Consider the following 12,504-nt stretch of genomic DNA (forward strand, 5'->3'; position numbering starts at 1 on the left):
CTCCTGGCACTGCTCAGTCCAGATCACCTTGTCTGGCTTCCCCTTTTTGCACAGTTCAGTGATGGGGCCGGCTATGGCACTGAAGTGGGGCACAAACCTTCGATAGTACCCCGCCATCCCAATAAAGGCCTGGACCTGCTTTTTGGTTTGGGGAGCAGGCCAGTCTCTGATCACCTCCACCTTGGCTGGTTCCGGCTTCAGGCAGCCGCTCCCCACCCGATGGCCCAGGTAAGATACTTCAGCCATCCCCACCTTGCACTTCTCAGCCTTTACTGTTAACCCAGCCTTTCGGAGTCGGTCCAGGACTTGTTTAACCTGGGACACGTGGTCCTCCCAGGTCTGGCTGAAGACGCAGATGTCGTCAATATACGCCACGGCAAAACTCTCCATCCCCCTCAGTAGCTGATCCACCAGGCGCTGGAAGGTGGCCGGCGCTCCCTTGAGGCCGAAGGGCAGGGTCAAAAACTCATAGAGCCCCAGAGGGGTGATAAAGGCCGATTTCAGCCTGGCATCTGCGTCCAGCGGCACTTGCCAGTAGCCTTTGGTAAGATCCATAGTGGTGAGGTACCGAGCACCTCCCAGCTTGTCTAGGAGCTCGTCAGGCCTGGGCATAGGGTAGGCATCAGATACGGTGATGGCATTGAGCTTTCGGTAGTCCACACAGAACCGGATTGACCCATCCTTCTTGGGAACCAGCACTACTGGCGAGGCCCAAGGGCTGGAAGACGGCTGGATCACCCCCAAAGCCAGCATGTCCCTGACCTCTCTTTCAAGATCCTGGGCAGTTTTACCAGTGACCCGAAAAGGGGAGCATCTTATAGGGGGATGTGACCCGGTCTCCACCCGGTGGACAGTCAAATTAGTGCGTCCAGGCTGGTTGGAAAACAGCTGTCGGTATAGATGCAGCACCTCTCTGATCTCAGCGTGCTGGCCCGGGGTCAGCTGATCAGAGAGGGGAATCGCCTCCAGGGGGGAACCAGCTTTTGTCCCAGGGAATAGATCTACTAAGGGGTCATCTCCCTGCCCCTCCCAATGTCCACACACGGCCAACACCACATTCCCCCTGTCATAGTATGGTTTCATCATGTTCACATGGTACACCCGACGGTGATGTGCCCGGTTTGACAGCTCCACCACATAGTTTACCTCATTCAGTTGCTTGATAACCTTGAAGGGGCCTTCCCAGGCGGCCTGGAGTTTGTTTCTCCTCACGGGGATGAGGACCATCACCTGATCTCCGGTAGCGAAGGCACGGGCCCGTGCCGTGCGGTCATACCAGACCTTCTGCCTCCTCTGGGCTCGGGCCAGATTCTCCCTGGCCAGGCCCATGAGCTCGGCCAGTCTTTCCCGAAAGGTCAGGACATACTCCACCACTGACTCTCCCTCGGGAGAGGCCTTCCCCTTCCATTCGTCCCTCATCAGGTCTAGGGGCCCCCTTACCCGCCTTCCATACAACAGTTCGAAAGGTGAAAACCCGGTAGATTCCTGGGGCACCTCCCTGTACGCGAACAGCAGGTGAGGTAAGTACTTGTCCCAGTCCTGCGGGTGCTGGTTCATAAATGTTTTTAGCATCATCTTCAGCGTCCCGTTGAACCTTTCTACCAGCCCGTTGGACTGGGGGTGATATGCTGAGGCCCAGTTGTGCTGGACCCCACATTTCTGCCATAAGGACCGGAGCAGGGCCGACATGAAGTTGGACCCCTGGTCCGTTAAGACCTCCTTGGGGAACCCCACCCGGCTGAAAATTGTCAGCAGCGCATCTGCCACTGTGTCGGCTTCGATAGAGGACAAGGCCACCGCCTCGGGGTAGCGAGTGGCAAAATCCACCACCACCAGGATGTATTTCTTCCCTGACCGGGTCATCTTGCTGAGGGGTCCCACTATGTCCATGGCCACCTTCTGGAAAGGTTCTTCTATGATGGGTAAAGGCCTCAAAGTCGCTTTCCCCTTGTCCCGGGCCTTCCCCACCCTCTGGCAGGGGTCACAGGATTGGCAGTACTGTCGGACATGGGTAAAGACCCCAGGCCAGTAAAAGTTCTGTAGCAGCCTCTGCCTGGTGCGTCGGATTCCTTGGTGCCCTGCGAGAGGGATGTCATGGGCCAGGTACAGCAGCTTGTGACGAAACTTCTGGGGAACCACCAGCTGCCTCCTGATCCCCCATGACTCTACTTCCCCTGGGGGAGCCCATTCTCGGTACAGGAACCCCTTCTCCCACAGGAACCTCTCCTTGCAACCTCTCCTCATGGTCTGTATCGCACTAAGGTCAGCCCGGTCCCGGTGCTTCCGCAAGGAGGGATCTTTCTGCAACTCGGCCTGGAACTCAGCAGCTGGGACAGGGATGGGGACCGGCTCTCTCCTGCTGGCTGGGTCTGAGGCCGCAGCCTCTCTGCACTGTGCCCCTGGGCGTTCCCCGCTCCCTGGGTTAGGGTCCTGCACCTCGGGTCGAGTACCTTCCCCGTTGTCAGGGTGCAGTGCCCTTTGCTGACTCTGACTACGAGTCACGACCAGGGCACTCTGGGTGTTACTAGGCCAGTCCTCGAGGTCCCCTCCCATTAACACGTCAGTGGGCAAATATCGGTGTACCCCCACATCCTTGGGGCCCTGCTTGGCCCCCCACTTCAGGTGTACCCTTGCCACAGGCACCTTGAATGGGGTCCCGCCCACGCCCATCAGGGTCAGGTAGGTGTCGGGCACCATCCGATCTGAGGCCACCACCTCGGGCCGGGCCAGCGTCACCTCTGCGCCCGTGTCCCAGTACCCAGTGACCTTCCTCCCATCTACCTCCAGGGGAACAATGCACTCCTTCCGGAGGGGCAGCCCCGCGCCCACCCGGTAAACCACAAACCCGGAGCCTGGCGCATCCACAGGTGGTACGTTGCCAGCCCCCCTTTCCTGGGAACGTAGCCCCTCCTCCGATTGGGTTTTTACCCAGTCCACCCTCTGCGGGTTGGGTCTGCTTGGTCTGTCCCTGAGCTTGGGGCACTGGGCCCGTATGTGACCTCGTTGGCCACAGCGATAGCAGCCCATGTCTCGTGGGTCCCCTTGAGTGAGTCGGAGGGACCTGCCGCTGGATGTTCCCCTTTTGAGGGGGTTCTCCATAGGACCCCGCTGGGAGGTCCCATGATGACTCTCTCTCTGCGTTGAGGCAGGCTTGCTCCTTCGAGACTCCTCCCTGCCATCCCCTGCCCGACTGTCCACAAATTGGTCGGCCAGCTGGCCTGCGTGCTGTGGGTTCTCTGGCTTCTGGTCCATCAACCACAGCCTCAAGTCGGACGGGCACTGCTCGTACAGGTGCTCCAGTATGAATAGGTCAAGCAGGTCCTCTTTAGTTTGGGCCCCAGCTGTCCACTTGCGGGCATACCCCTGCGCCCGGTTGACCAGTTGTAGGTATGTGACCTCACGGGTTTTACGCTGGCTCCGGAACTTTTTCCGGTACATCTCAGGAGTCAGCCCAAACTCGCGGAGCAGGGCCTGTTTGAACAGTTCGTAGTCCCCTGCCTCCGCCCCTTTCAGTCGGCTGTACACCTCCACAGCTGTGGAGTCCAGTAAGGGGGTGAGAACTGCGATCCTGTCTGCAGGGTCAACCCTGTGCAGCTCGCAGGCATTCTCAAAGGCCGTCAGGAAGGTATCTATGTCCTCCCCCTCCTTACGCCGGGGCAGCAAGTGCTTATCAAAGCTCTTTGTAGGCTTGGGTCCCCCCTCACTCACCGCAGCCGGGGCCCCACTGCTCGTCAGCTGGGCCAGGTCCAGCTCATGTTTACGCTGTTTCTCCTTCTCCTCCCGCTCATGTTTACGCTGTTTCTCCTTCTCCTCCCGCTCATGTTCACGCTGTTTCGCCTTCTCCTCCAGCTTTTGCCTCTTTAACTCGAGCTTCTCCCTTTCATATTCCAGCCGCGTCCGCTCCACGGATGCCGAGCGTTGCCGGGAGGATCCCCTTCTGGCCGGGGGTGTCACGGTGCCCTCGGTATACACTGGGCTCCTCCCCGGCCTTCCCCTAGGCCTAGGAAGGGGGGGTCTCGGGAAGCCCTCGTCCGCCGCCTGACCACTCCCAGCGGGGACAGACACTGGTGCCTGCGCTGCATCTGCCCGGCTGCTTCCCTCAGAGACAGGGCTCCGTTCATTCATGCGGTCTCCCTGCTCCAGCTGGGCAATCAGCTGGTCCTTGCTGAGCCTCCCTGGGTGCAGCCCCCTCTGCTTACACAGTTCCACCAGGTCACACTTGCGCCGCTTGGCATACATCTTCCTGCTGACCACTCACAGGTCGGGGTGCTCGCCGCTCCCCACGGTTTCCAGGGGGACCCCTAGTGCACCAGCCCTTCTTGAGGTCACCACCTCTCTGCCAGGGTCGAGCTGCAGACTCCTCCGCCCCTGGGACCGCTCGCTGCAATCCCCCGGGGGACTCTGTTACTGCAAAGTCCTTCTCACTGGGCACACACTCCCAGGGGCTAATCACCCCTTCGTTTTACTGCTCCCCAGCCACTTACTGCAGGAAGCGCCGTCCACGGGGTGCAGTATCTCCCGCCGCTGCCACCAGTTGTCACGGAGTGTGGGGGAGTCTGGCCCTGCACCCCTCTTCCTGGGACCCACAGTGACTCTTAGCCAGCCAGTAAAACAGAAGGTTTATTGGACAACAGGAACACAGGTTACAGCAGAGCTTGCAGGCACAGTCAGGACCCCTCCACCGAGTCCTTCTGGGCTTTCAGGGTGCTTGGATCCTAGCTAGGATACCCTGAATTCCGCCCACACAGCCCCAAGCCCCAAACTCCAACTGCTTCCCTCCTGCCACTCCCTTCCTTTGTCCCCTTCCCGGGCAAAGGTGTTGACCTTTCCCCTCCCTTACCTAGCTCAGGTTACAGGCCCTGGCATCGTCCATCCCCTAAAGTCCTCCCCTGCTCTCCCGCTCCCCACACAGACAGTCCCTACTGCATCACACACCCATGTCAATAAGTAGGATTTGGCCCTAAGCACATGTAAATATTGGCGAATTCAACCTCATGTTACCACAGAGAGAATGGAGCAAAGTTTCAAAAGCGTCCAACCTTCGTCCCTAACGGGCTGACTTTTAGAGGCTGAGTGTCCCCAGTTTCCATGGAGTTCAGCTGGAGTTGTTGGGCTGTGACAGCCACTGTTCCTAACCAGTACACCAGACCAGGACAGAGGATCTTCATAATGAAAAGCACAAGTCTCTAGAACGTGAAGTAAAAGCAGGCTTTGTATAGGAGCTGTAACAGAGCCATCTCCTCTTTGAACTGGGCACAGAGGGAGACACAACACACGTTCACCAGTGGTTTACATTCTTCCTCTGGACTGGTGATGCTCATCCCAAGCCCCACGGTGTCTCAAATCCTGGGCAAGACCCAACTCATGTTGTGGCCACTGTCTTGGCTGACACATTAGAGATGGAACCAGTGACCTCTGGAGCTAAAAGTATGAGTCTCCATCAGTTGAACTAATATGCCGGCCTCTATAATACTCTCAGCCTCGGTAACATGCCCACTGACCAATTGCTGACAGGAACTCTGTACTCCTGAAGATCTGCCCTGTGTGTGCCAAGCAGGGCACCCAGAAACTGGTCTACCTAAAACCAGAGGCAACATTTAAAGATTTGGGCCTAACTGCCCTAGGTCACAGAGCCAGAAATAGAACCCAAATCTACTGCCCTATGAGACAACCACAAGATCAGGCTTTTCTTCACTGTCCCACTTAAAAATGTGGGGCTATGTTGAGAAATGAATATCCGATGTTCCACTTAACTTTTACATAAAGTAGCACAGGTTTTATTTTAACAGGAAGGTTACACTGTGGTCAAAAATTAGTGTACCGATGTCTAAAGTTTCATCGTTCTAGTGATGACAAAAGGCCTTACCCACATCCCTGTACCCCACCACCAGTATAATGTAACCATGTTATTAAGGCCCGGCTTGGAGATTTCTACAAGTTTTGTTTTGTAAGGACTGAAGATAGAACCCCCACAACCAAATTGGAGCCATTACAGGATGGAAAATGAGATGTAATAGTCAGACACTAAGGAGCTTTGCATTAATTTGAGGTCAGGTTAGCAAATAAAGCCCTGTTTCTATGAAGTTATGTGCTATGGTCTCTGAAATGTGTCAGTCTTCAAATGACCTTTAAAAATAAACCTCTACGGGCGAGATCCTCAAATGGTCTGGATTGCTGTAGTTCCATTGCTGCCATGCCAATACATACTAGCTGAGGGTCTGGCTCATAGTGGTGGGTGTGGGTTAGTCTAAACAGCTAGGAATACTGCAAAGAACATGTCAGTGAAAGCGTAACAGGTAGAATGGATTGACCATAGGTTTGTTACCAGTCTCTAAGAGCTGTGTGCCCTCAGGGTGCTTGTGTGGCTCTCCTATGGCTCTCACAATACTTTGGAGAGGTAGAGCAGCCCTTTTCCCATTTTACAGATGGGGAAGTAAGATAGAGAGAAGCTAAGTGGATGCTGCTGCCTTCCATCATATTAAATATTGACCTCCAGCAGCACCTTTGTCTTTGCATGGGTGGGCGCGAGCACAGTCCCTGGACATAGGCATTTACAATTTAAATTATTCAATGATCCACCTGTGAGTTGCCAGCCAGAGCTTCTGCCCATCAGCTCCAGCAATTCTCTGCTTTTGTGCCAGGGACAGAGGAGAGAAGTTACAGGCTGGCAAGATGTGGCTGGGAGATGGTGAAATTGAGCAGGATGGGACTTGGCAAGTTATTTAGCGGGGAGGGATAGCTCAGTGGTTTAAGCATTGGCCTGCTAAACCCAGGGTGGTGAGTTTAATCCATGAGGGGGCCATTTAGGGAACTGGGGGGAAAAAATCAGTACTTGGTCCTGTTAGTGAAGGCAGGGGACTGGACTCAATGACTCAGGGTCCCTTCCAGTTCTAGGAGATAGATATATTTCCATTATTTAAATTTTATTTAAATTTATTTCACAGCATGTCAGCCTTGTTGGATGGTCTGATGCTCTGTCATGTGACCACATCATCCACACATCACTACATTCCACTGCCTCCATAAACCAGTGAAGAGAGTCCTGCACCCATTCTGTAAATACCAACAAAACAGCTCTCTAGCAAAGCAGCTTGTAATCATTAATGCCCATTGAATTTGTAACATGGATATTACAGAAAACCAGTGTCTGCTAAGCCCTGACCATGACCCTGGAAAATCTTGGGTAGAAGTATGTGGCTTCCTGGGTCAGTCTCTTAGCAAGTCTCATTGAAGGGAATGGGTGTGATCTCTTAGGAGGAGGTTCCCTGTAGTTAAGTACAGTATTAAATTACCGATTTCTGCAGTTCCCCTGCTGACAGAGGTGGCAGAGCAGCAACAAAAGTGTCTGACACCAGCTTGCCGAAGGGGCGAGAATACAGCTTGTGGGTGTAGCTGAGAAGGCAGAGACTTTGAGGAGACCTCGCAGTTTATAGCAAGGTAAGTTTTTTTTAATCCTCTTAATTTCATGTGTGAGCACTCCAGCTGTGTGGCAGAACAAAGCCCTGTCAATGTATTCTCAGTTGTGTTTAAAACAAAAATGGGGCCAGATCCTCAGCGGATGTCACTCAGGATAGCTCCAGTTACACAACTGAAGGGTCTGCACTGAGAGTTTCATGCACACACACACCTTTCTCCTCAGATTTCTGAGAATCTGGCAAATCTGCCTCTCAGCAACTCTGCTCTGAGGAAAAATAGGCTTTTCGCCTGGTTATCACCCCAGACTTGCTTTTACTTTCACGCAACACATAATCGACTCTTATGTTTGACACCCCTCATTTGACTTTCTGCTGAGTGGGAATTTGTTTAAAAGTAGAATTTTTTGTCCCATTGTTACACCAGAGAACTGAAAAAAAAAAAAAAAAAAGATCTGGATGGTCTAGATCAACAGAACACTATTCTTATGGCCTCACCAGTATAGATCTGCTAAAAGTCTGAATACGAGGCAGTTTGCTGGTTAAAAGCAAGCGAAGGCTTTGCTGTACGTAATCTGTTTGTGCTTTGTTACTTCCCAGTTCGTTTGAGAGGCAAATTACACTAAGGAGAAATTGGTTTGTAATGGAGTTTAGCTTCAAGCATATTTGTTGGTATTTTTCTTAGGCACGTCTCCTAGGGACGTGAAATTTGTGATGTGAAGGAGAAACCATGTGAATTAGCATCTGTGGGAGATTTGCATTCCTTAAGGAATATACTGGCGAAAGATGCAAACAAACCCTACGGTAACTGGAGCAAACATGCTCTGTTGGGAGTGGAGCTACACAGTGATGAAGCTTTATGCTCTCTTTACACAGAGTAGCTAGAGGTGGCTCAGACCTTGCGAAGGATGTGGCAGCAGATTGCTGCTAGGAACAGCCTCCTTCCTGGCATTCACTGGGGGTTTTACAAGGCCTTTCCAGTTGGGATCCACTGCACGGTGGATGCTTCTTGCTTTCAAAGAACATGGGCAGTACCGGAGAGCCCAATGCAGACCACGAAACCATTGCCTGTATTTCCATGCCTTGCTGCTGGCACTCGGCAAAGGCAGGTGAGCCTGTTTTGACTTTGCACAAACAAGCTGCCTTCCCCCCTCCCCCCCTTTTCCCCCTCTCCCTCCCGCTAGCAGTGATGTAGGTCTCATGACATTATTTGCTAAGAAGGACTTCGTGGCAACTGTTGCCAAGGCTTCCCAAATGGGACTGGAGGCCTCCTGCCATGCTTTGAGGCAGAACCACCGGGTTTGCTTTGAGGCAGGCATCTGAGGAGAGAAGGCGGCAGTGTTCCAGGCAGGAGGGGCGCCGTGGTAAAAAGAAGCTTGCATGGCTATCGCCCATGCGGTATCTGTGCTGTGGAGAGAGGGTGTCCGTCTCCAGACCTGCTAGCACAGCACTTTTCACTCCATGGATCCACAGCCACCTCCGGAAAAGTGGCTACCTAAACATCCATCTGTGCTGTGCCATTAACCACATTGGGTGGCCTGGTTCAGCTGCAACTGGTTCCTGAGGGGGTTTCTGTCTTGCGTGGTGGGGGCCTAACCGGCCCAGCTCCCATTGGGTGCAATGGAGCTGGACTGTGTCCATTTTCAAGCCATACTTCCAAAGCTTCCTGTCCAGTGAAGTGGATAGTCCTAAATTTTACCACGGTTCAGGGACACGATTAAGGTCTTATCTGCTACCAAAGTGGGAGGGCCATGCTTTCACCACGTCTAGGGAGCATCCATGTCATAAACTGCCATATTGGGTGTTACAATAAACAGGTTCCCATTATGAGGTGCTATTGTGTATCACTTACAGGAACTTAGGGTTTGTCTACTTGGGGATATTCAGAAAAATTAATCCAAAGTAACTAAAGGTGTGAATTTAAAGTGGATTAGTTAATCTGCATTAAACCCCCATGTGGACATTCTAATTCAGAGTTAAAGTGGTGTTAATACTTTTTTAGCTTAATTCACTTTGGAAGCTAAACCTGAATAAGAATGTTCACATCGGGAGTTAATTCACTTTAACCAATCCACTTTAAATTCACATCTTTAGTGTATTAGGATTAATTTTTCTGAGTGTTCCTGTGTAGACAAGCCCTTGGAGAACTCTACTTTCAGGAAGTGCTTGATGAGACAGAACATTACATATGGAGGAAGGAATGAAGCCAGAAGGTTGCAGTGTCTTGGCTCTTTCTCTTTATGCCGCATATACAAAGCAGGGGACCTGTCATTGTTGTATAGATTTAGCCCTACTGTTCCATTACATTTTGCAGCCCTCTAAAATCTGGCTTCTCAATATCCATTAATTTTCCCAGCAGAACTTGCTGTGTTCATCTCCTCACAGAGTGTTCCCCCATTTGCATCATATTAGGGTGACGGCAAGTGTTAAAAAATTGGGATGGGGGTGGGAGGTAAGAGGCGCCTATATAAAACAAAGCCCCAAATATCGGGACTGGCCCTATAAAATCGAGACATCTGGTCACCCTACATCATATCCAGATTCCTAATAGATTTTCTACTAGCTCTCACTGCAACCTCGCCCCAGCAAACTCCTCCCTCTCGGGAGGGTAACACTTACTCCCAGGTTATGGGAGTTAGCGCATCAAGAGCCGAGCACAGTGTATACCTCATGCTTCAGTGTTTGCAGTGATCTTCTTAGTGTTCTGGATTGTCATTAGAGATGAAGCCCAAACTGGAACATTGAATCCGGCTTTCAGGGACGTTCAGATCCATGTTGGGGAATCCAAACTTCATGGTTTGGTCTCAATTCTAATTAGAAAGCATCTCTTAACCCAGGGTTTCACATCCCCTTCCCGACCCAACTACCCACTCAAGTACCGCCACTCACATACACGCTCTTCCATGACCCTCAATCACAGAGAAATCCATGCCTGACACTCTCACACACAAACACATCTCCCCCTACTCCCATGGGTCCCCATAACCCTTCCCAGGAGATGAGGCTAATGGCAAATGGGAGACACATACCACTGATTTTCACAGCTCATAGGCACGTCTTGTTTCCAGCACACAACAATGTGATTGCTTCCCTAGCCCGTATGGGACTATTCAGGCCAAGTGCCTTCAAAACAACTTCCCTTCCTGGGATTTTTTGCCCTTCTTTCTCCTAAGACCACGCTCACTCTCATTCTCCTGGCTCAGCACTTTATCATGTAATAACAAGCTTCTCTGCTGCTCTCTGCCCTCCTCAAAGAGATTTGATGCTAAATTGTATGCTTGAGTGCCATCTGTCCTCGGTCTTTACTGTGGAATGTGTTGTTTAGAGCTTCAAACCCCCCAACCTAAAAATGCTCCTCTGGCATGTCATGAACACGAGGTCTAGGCTTCTGGCTCTTTTGTGTTTAAAACAGCTCTTACAAAAGCAACCAGACATGATACGAGACATGCCTCCCTAGAAGCTGGATTCTATGGAGCTATGTTAGTTAGACATTAGATATCTATAGCTACCTCCCAGTAGGGAATATGCGTTGTAAAGGTTTCGTCAGCATTTAAATAAGATATGTACAGGTAGAGTGAGCAGATAGCAACTGTGATAAAATGGGACAGGGAGTGGGGGGTAATAGGCGCATATATAAGAAAAAGTCCCCAAAAGCGGGACTGTCCCTTTAAAAATGGGACATCTGGTCACCCTACGTACAGGCATATATCTATAGCTGTGAGTGTATCTATCCTATTTTAACCATGGGTACAACATTAAAATTCTGTCTTTGCCAGGCAATGTGTGGTGTACTATGCTGTAACTGTTGGTGGAGGCTGACTTTTTCATCATGAATCTTCATTTCCTCTCCTAAATTCTTATATTGTGCTGCGGTCTTCAGGGGAACTGCTGCCATGTTCAGTCCCAGAGGTGGCTGCATTCTAGTGGACGGTGAAATAATACTGGTGTGTGGGGCTAATCCTGTACTCCTGGACCAGATGCTCCTTTTCTGCCTAACTCACTGTCGCGGTCCTGCTGATGCACAAAAAGGAGCCTTTTTGGCAGAGTCATGTGTTTGAACAGGATACTGGGTCTGCTCGGCCTGCAAGGTACAGGGTGAAACAAATCACCCCTTGCTGTTAATGGGCCCAAACTGGTCATTTCCTGTAAAGCTGTGTTGGTGGCAGGCTGTTTCAGACACCTCATCCTTTATGGGCTTGACGGGGTCGCTAGGCTGAGCCCAGGGTAGGGGGCAAAGTATAAATTGCTCCCCACCCCGAATGAGAACAATGTGACTGGAGCTCCTAGGTGCTACTGCCTCAGGGAGGACCCATTCCTTCCCTGCTCCCTTCACTCTGCATGTAGCATCACTTACTCCATCCCTTTTGTGAGGGTTAATTTATTCCACCCCCCTTGTGCTCATTCAACTCCACTGGTTAGTACCAGGGCAGGGGCTGTGGGCCCAGCCTTCTGCACCCACTTGCTCGCCTCGTGCAAACCATGCCACTGAATCAGCAAAGGGTGTTGCTGTAACCCCAGCTTGGCACCTACCACCATAACAACTCAGCTGCTGTAACTGAGGCGAGTGGAGCGCTCTGCACTGGTGGACCAGGCTTCAGGAGAGCAGAGACACCGGTGTAACAACTGTCCCCACCTGTTGCATGCAGGTGTCCCAGAGCTAAGGGCATGAGACTCTGTGCTTTGAGCTAAAGGATTAAATCCATGCGCTGAGAGCGGTAGCAAACTCAACTCCTCTGTGGATACGGCACGGAGAAGTGTGATATATGCTGCTGATGGCTTACAGAGAGCTCCCAGTTAGTAATAGGATATATGCACTGGTGAGGGATGACATCATTGCCAGCAGCCCTCTGTATGTTCCCTACACCATGGTCAGACACCATAGGATAAATGTGGACCACGTGGCTGGCACTGACAGTGCCTCTGCAGGGTGCTGGTAATATTTTCCCAAGGGAAGATCACCTTGAAGTCTGGCTCTGTTTTGGGGACCTCAGAGCTTAGATCCCTCCCCGCGCTGCATGAAAGCGACCGGAAGGAGCGGAAGTTGGATCAGGTTGGTCGGTGGCTGCTTATCTCTCACCATTCGTGCTTCTAC

General features: G+C 51.8%; 1 protein-coding gene across 1 annotated transcript in view; it reads left to right on the forward strand.

Annotated features, from left to right (window-relative positions):
* Window positions 1-7,318: 7,318 nt before the first annotated feature.
* VILL (villin like) overlaps window positions 7,319-12,504 on the forward strand; it is a 58,940-nt gene continuing 53,754 nt past the window's right edge. The window contains exon 1 of the mRNA XM_050942492.1: window positions 7,319-7,437. The gene's annotated coding sequence lies outside the window, so the exon portion shown is untranslated. The remainder of the gene's footprint in view (window positions 7,438-12,504) is intronic.

This window comes from Gopherus flavomarginatus, chromosome 2 (assembly GCF_025201925.1).
Source record: "Gopherus flavomarginatus isolate rGopFla2 chromosome 2, rGopFla2.mat.asm, whole genome shotgun sequence".
Taxonomy (NCBI): Eukaryota; Metazoa; Chordata; order Testudines; family Testudinidae; genus Gopherus; species Gopherus flavomarginatus.